Below are 6,710 nucleotides of genomic sequence, written 5' to 3'. Positions count from 1 at the left end.
TTTGCGATGCGGCTGCAGTCTCAATGGCCGAGGCGCTTTCTATCCGAACCATTAGACCGAACCACAGGGAGTATCACGGGGGTGGCTATAATAATTCAATTGTTAAAATGATCAATGTGTTTTTAAGCAGCATGACTTGTATTTTAAAGTTTAAGAAACAGCACGAGGAATTTAACTTGGCACTTGGAGCGAAGAACACACGTCAATACACGAGGCGGCCATTTGCGGCCCCATCATATTTAGATGAAAGTGAGAAAAACAGGAAGAAAGAGGGGGAGAGGGGGAAAAAGGCAGGACATAAACTGAGTTCCCTTGTAGCCTTTTGTGGGTGCTTCACCCGCCTCCTCTATAGCTTGCGGGGAGGGAGGGCGGACAGAGAGCCAACAAAGGAGTTGAAATATAATCCCTTTGCTCCGTTCTGATACAATCAGATGACGTGTGACTACCTTGAGTGGATCTGGTTCAGAAACAATGTTACAGGTGGCGGTAGGGGAGAAGAGGAGGGGGACGGCCGCCAGGGCAGGACTGGGACCAAAAAATGGCCCTAGAATTTTTCACCACCATACAATATGCGAAAGCACACAACATACAAGAAGATATACCTGCATATTGTAATATTTTATTTGCTGTTTCAATACTATAAAGATGCTTATCTTGGGAGAGCTGACCACAGTGTCACAATTCCTGTCTTGAATGGAAAGTGGATGTCAAAGGAACACTGCTAGAGATGTTTATACAGTGTTTAAGGAAATATACTTTTTATTCAAATTCACAATAGTGCCCACGGTAAGACCATTTATCTATGTAAAAAGATAATATATAGATATATTTAATTTTATCTCTCTCACACACACACCATGGTGACGACCTCCAAAGACAAGGTTGTAAACAAAACTCTATGGACTCATATTATTATGCATGTATTGAGTTGGACTGAATACAATGAGTCTTGTTATAATTTACTAAGTTGAGCATTTGTACACTTCAGCCTAAAATGTTCCCAAATATTAATAAGGGAAGAAGTGTCTCTCATAATCTTTAATAATAATGCTATTGTATTAATTCAAACTGTTTTCTAACTTTTTCTTACTCTTTTCTGTTTTAATTTATTATTATTATTATTATTATTATTAATAATAATAATAATAATAATAATAATAATAATAATAATAATAATAATAATAATAATAATAAAAACATCCCAAAACATTTTTAATGTTAATTCTAAGAGCTATCATCATCTAAACAGTCCAGACAGTTTTTTCTGACTGCTTGGATTTGAGCTCTTCTGCCAATAAATATCATCCAATTTTTGTCCTTTCTTTAACCTTTTTTTTTTTTTGCCATTTCCTTTAAATAAGCTACCTTTTGCCCAATAAGTACCTTTCCTTTCCAATAAATATACAGTTTCCTTTTTTTTCCCTTTTTTTCCTATACTTTCCCTCTTTTTGTTCCACACTTTTGCCCTTTTTCACTAATGTTTATTACATTTTGCCATTAAATATCAACTTTTTCCTCTTTTTGCCACTGTTGACTATTTTGGCCCAGCAGTGCTGGCAGCGTTGTCAGCAGCACTGCTGGGTGGTGACTTTAGTGACTTTATCTTTTTGGCCTGACTACTAGGTAAAGTTAGCAGACAGTTTGCCCGTCGCTCCCATGAGATCCCGCCCCCGCCTGGCTCATGTAGTGATTGACAGCACTGTCAGGGCTGTCTGAGCCAACGATTGATTGACAATGACAAAAAATGGACCAATAATATGTTGATGGCCGCTGGCCACACACTTCTAGCCAATGATGAATGGCACAATCAGAGGGAATGAAGAAACTTTCACCGCCCCATATGCCGTCTGATGGGTCATGTCAAAATAATCATCAAAAAAAATGTAGCGCACCGGATTGGCCCACTTCGGGTCAAGGCCCACCAGACATTACCCGTTATGCCAGATGGAGAGTCCATGCTTGGACGGAGCATCTTTCTGCACAACATCCTGGTGATGGATGAGACAGCCTTGACGGCTGGCTTTGGGAGCCAAAGATGATAAGTGATTTGTTTTCTGTTCAGGCTCGTTCAACTTTGATAGCCTTGAGTCCCGGTCTCCCAGCAGTAATCCAATAAGGCGGCCTTTTAACTAGCAAGCCGAGCATTCAACTTCTCCAAGATGGATTAAATTTTGTGTAAACTTTCCAAAGCAGCCTCCTGCTTGCTTTTGAGATTATTCATCACATTAGTATGAGTGCTGAGAGCCCTACTCCATCCTTCAGAAACTTAGAGATAGGTCAGAAAGTTGCCAGCTCCAATCAGCAGCATGCCTGCTCCCATAATTCCAATCATGTAGACGTCTTCCACGGAAAGAATTGACAGGCACACAACTCGCCACTAGTGCCAAGGGTCGAGCGCATGTCCAGCCGCACATGTACCGCTCGGACAGGTGGGCTCACCACTGCCCGATGTTTTTGTCAAAAAAATTTGGTCTGCATTGAGAGACCAACTCATCAACTCCATAATTCCAAGCTAGTTTAGAACTCATCTTGGCTGAGCATGGGAGGATATTTTATGTGTAACATTGCTGTTTGTTGGGTACAACTTATGTCAGTGGGAAAATAAACTTTATTGGTGCATTTTTAAAAATGTACCTAAGACAATACAGTAAACAATAGTACAGTTCCACAAGTTCCACAGCAACTTTCTATCAGCTTTAAAAACCTGCACAATAGTAATGATTCTATCTACGGAGAAACACTTAGTTAATGGTTTCAATCAGTGTATTAGCATATCACCTCAACCTAGGCAAGTCACTTTTTCTCTGTTTTGCATTGCCTTATTTTCATTTAACCAAATTAGTTTAAAAAAACTAATAAATATTAAAAACATTAGTAAAAGGCAAAATCTTTTGGGAAGATTTTTATTTTATCCTTCTCAAAAATCACATGCCATCTCAGGCATGTGATGTTATTAAACACAAACCAGACAGGGGAGGACACTGTTCCTTTTCAGTAGCCTTATATTTCCTCCCTAACTCAGGGTCAGTTGTGATAACAACAGACAGCTTGGCTTAACTAGCTTGGTTCAAAACAGTGCAAATACAACTGAACACTATAAATTAAGGGATCTGGTAGATAAATTACCGAACATCTAGTGTCAGGCAACTGCATGAAACGAGACAAGTCATTTATTATTTTAAAATTTTACAAGGCTTCATTTTATGGGAGCTTTTATGTTGCAAGCTTCCTTGCCTGAAGCATAACTGTCTATTGAAATAACACTGCTTTAAAAAGAGGTTTTGTTGTATTTCTTTTCAACAACCTACAGGTCACAAACTGTAGGTCAGTGCTTTTACATTTATAGTTTACACATATGCACAACATGATCATTGCACTTCTTTTGTTGGGTAAAAATGTGTTGAAGGTGGCAGCTTATTTAACTACGAGATGGATGTTTGGGATTATAAGTAACATCTTATTGTGTTTCCATTTTAAATAAACTTGCAGGTCAAATCAATGAGAGGATGGAATGGTCTTTCAAAAGCCCTAACCAAAACTGGGTGACTGAGCAAAAAAAAAAAAACAACTATGATCAACTTACTTCAAGTTGATCTTTAGAATGATTGGACTTTTTTCACAAGGAGGTTTCGCTGTAATAAGACAGACTGAAATATTAAAGTCAGTGTAAAGCATATTCAGCCATTTTCTTCTAAACACATTAAATAGGTCATAAATGTATTCCTTAAAAAAAAAAAAAAAAGCCATTCAATCATTTAGAATTTAATTGTGGTGCTAGGATTCACAAACTGTGTTTCAAATTTCTGTGTTGAGGATTTAATGGGCGGGTCAGAAATCATAGCACTCACAGCTCGAAGTTGATGCTGGACATCGCGGCACGGAGAGTCGCGGAGAAGTGGCCGGAGGGCTTCGAGCGGATCCCGGAGACCGTCCAAAGGCAGATCATGTACTGGTCGTTCCGCGGAGGCAAGTGGGAGATCTGCATGTACTCATCGTTCAGCAACAGCGGAGAGGAGGCGAGCGACGCTCTGCTGGAGGACGGCTGAGTGGACAATGCCCTGGAAATCGATGAGTGTAACCGGGTCTAACCTGGCCAAACCCTGACTCGTGAGAATCAAACAGCCACTAAATGATGATTACACGTTTGAACGAGTGTAAAAGTGACAACAAAGCACTAGCTTCCATTACAGTACATGGAGGCCGTTCCCTTCCCGCGCATGGGCGTGGTTCCAGCGCCTCTAAATGACAGCCTTTCAGAGCAGAGAGAAGTGCAAATTTGGCTTCGTGGTCAATGATATCTGTGGTGTGACAAACTCATAACACAAATTGATTTCCGCTTTACATGGACTTTAATAACATTGTGTTCTATTAGGGGAAGGTCATTATTGACTTGTGGTTTCCAAGGTAACAACACACATTAAATGCCAGATTCAGCTTTCTGTTCTTGTTTACTTTAAGTGATTGCATGATTGCATTTTTTAAAAAAAGTCTAAGTCTGGGATAGACGAATAAGACTAATTATAATAATATAATATAATAATTAAATAATTAGAATGTGTGCCTTTGAGGTTCAAGATTGAATTGCATAACTTCTTGTCAACATTAAAACATCTGTTCTGATGGTTTTTTTGTGTCGAGCTAGACCTATTTTTTTTCCTTCATAAGCAATCTCTTGCTCTGTTTTATAACCACTGCCAAGGAAGAAATGTGCTGTGATACACCATGAATCAAACTTCCACTCAAGAGCAACTGGTCATTTCGTCATGAATACTTTTTGCTTGGTTCCGCTCTGACTTTTTGCCCCAATCTTCTTCCTCATTCAGGTGCTGTTAGTCTCTTACAGGAGCTGAGCAGGTCAGCCAGAGAGTATAAAGGAAGAAAGACGTTCAAACTCAAATCGTGGTTGTCAAGGGAACGAAGCAGAATCTTCTAGGATTTGGAGAGTTTTAGCAGAAAAAATTAAATTAAATAAAACAAATCCCTATTTACTTAGAGGGAAAGCTAAGACACTTTTGTCCATATTTATCAATGTTGCTGGGCAGGGCCGACTTGGTCGTACAACAGGACACACGTGTGATATATGAAACATTCGTATCTGATTAATCCCAGCGTAAAAATTAACAGGTGTTAATAAATGAGTTGGCTGAATTTTGTCATCTTTAACATGTTATGCCCTTAAATATTCCTGGTTCGGAAGCTTCGCCCACTGAGGTCAAACACAGAGAAAACAAACACTGGCAAGAAGAGAAATTTTTCCAAAATGGAAATCAGCATAACCCTGCAACCCTGAAAACAGTAACAAGCTGGCTAGAAAATGGATGGATGGATGGAAATCCATCCATCTATAAAGTATACGTTAAATTTAAATAATGATTAATGATGTCCTGTCTCTTCCATACAGTTCCCAGTAGAGGCTGTGCTGCCCACGTTTCTTGCACTTTGCTCCTCATGCTGCGCTGGCACATCAGACGTTATTCCATTTACCAGCACAATGTTGTGCAAAACTGAACACATCAAAATAATCATGCATTTCTCGCTACTGCTCAGTAACAGGGTTAGCCAACGAGGTTAGAAATTATTCTGTGAGAGGATCCTGAGAACAAAAACAGAATAATGTGTATTTTATGAAAGGTACTTTCTGTATTGATCTTATGGTTAGTGTTTACAAATAAGGCAGTGGCTATCCGTACGGTTGCCATATCAATATACCGACATTCTAGCCGTACGCAGTGCCCCTTATTGGCCAGTTTAGTTCACGTGAGTAAGACTAAACCTGACCGTAAACCTAACCGTAACTCTAAAAATGTTTGCGATATAGGGTTATAACCTAACCCTAACCTAAACCCTAAGACGCTACGTACTTGTACTTTCGTAAACGTACCAAGAGCAACGGGAGTTGTTCGTACGGCAACCGTACAAATAGACACTTTCGACAAATCATGACAGTTGTTGAATGAGAAGATGTATTTATCCAGGTGTGTTGCTGTAAATGAGAGGTGTGAATGTAATGTACAGGTGTGTACGTGGGTCAGTGAGAGTGCATATTCTGAGTGTTCTTAATTGATTGTTCTTGTACATTTCACGATTGTAATAGATTGCATGTTATTGTATGTTTTATACATGTAACCAGGGACTACAGATGGAAACTTGCTCTTTTGCTATTAATCTGGTGTAGAACATCTCTGTCTTTTATGAGCTTAATGTCTCTATGCATTGTCCCTTCAAATAAAGACCAAACAAACAAAAAGTGCTATGAGTAAAAAATAATTTTGTTTGTTTCAATAGATTTAATAATCTGTTTTGGTCTGTTCTTATGTGTCTGCTTATGCTTAAATGACAACTCAGGTTTGTTTGATAATTATTTTCAGACTCAGTGAGATTTTGCCATGCTGCTCCGCAAATCCACACATTTGTACCGCGTACCGCTCATGTAAAAATTGATAAATGCCGAAGCTTACGTGGAAATGGTTGTACGCACGGTTTTCTGCCGTATGTTCATTTGATTAATGAAGGCCTCCATTTGCTGAAAACGTATTTCTGAAAAATTGAGAGTAACATGCTGCAGGGCCGCTCCATAGACAGCAATGCTGTTCTTCAACAAATGTTACTAATAATCTTTCCCTCACCACCAATGATTTTAACTCCAAAGATATAGAGAATCAGAATCAGAATCAGAATCAGAAATGTTTTATTTGCCATGTACAGTTTTA

Source organism: Gouania willdenowi, chromosome 10 (assembly GCF_900634775.1).
Source record: "Gouania willdenowi chromosome 10, fGouWil2.1, whole genome shotgun sequence".
NCBI classification, from domain to species: Eukaryota; Metazoa; Chordata; class Actinopteri; order Blenniiformes; family Gobiesocidae; genus Gouania; species Gouania willdenowi.
The sequence above is the reverse complement of the archived record's forward strand: the minus strand, read 5'-3'. Positions refer to the sequence as shown.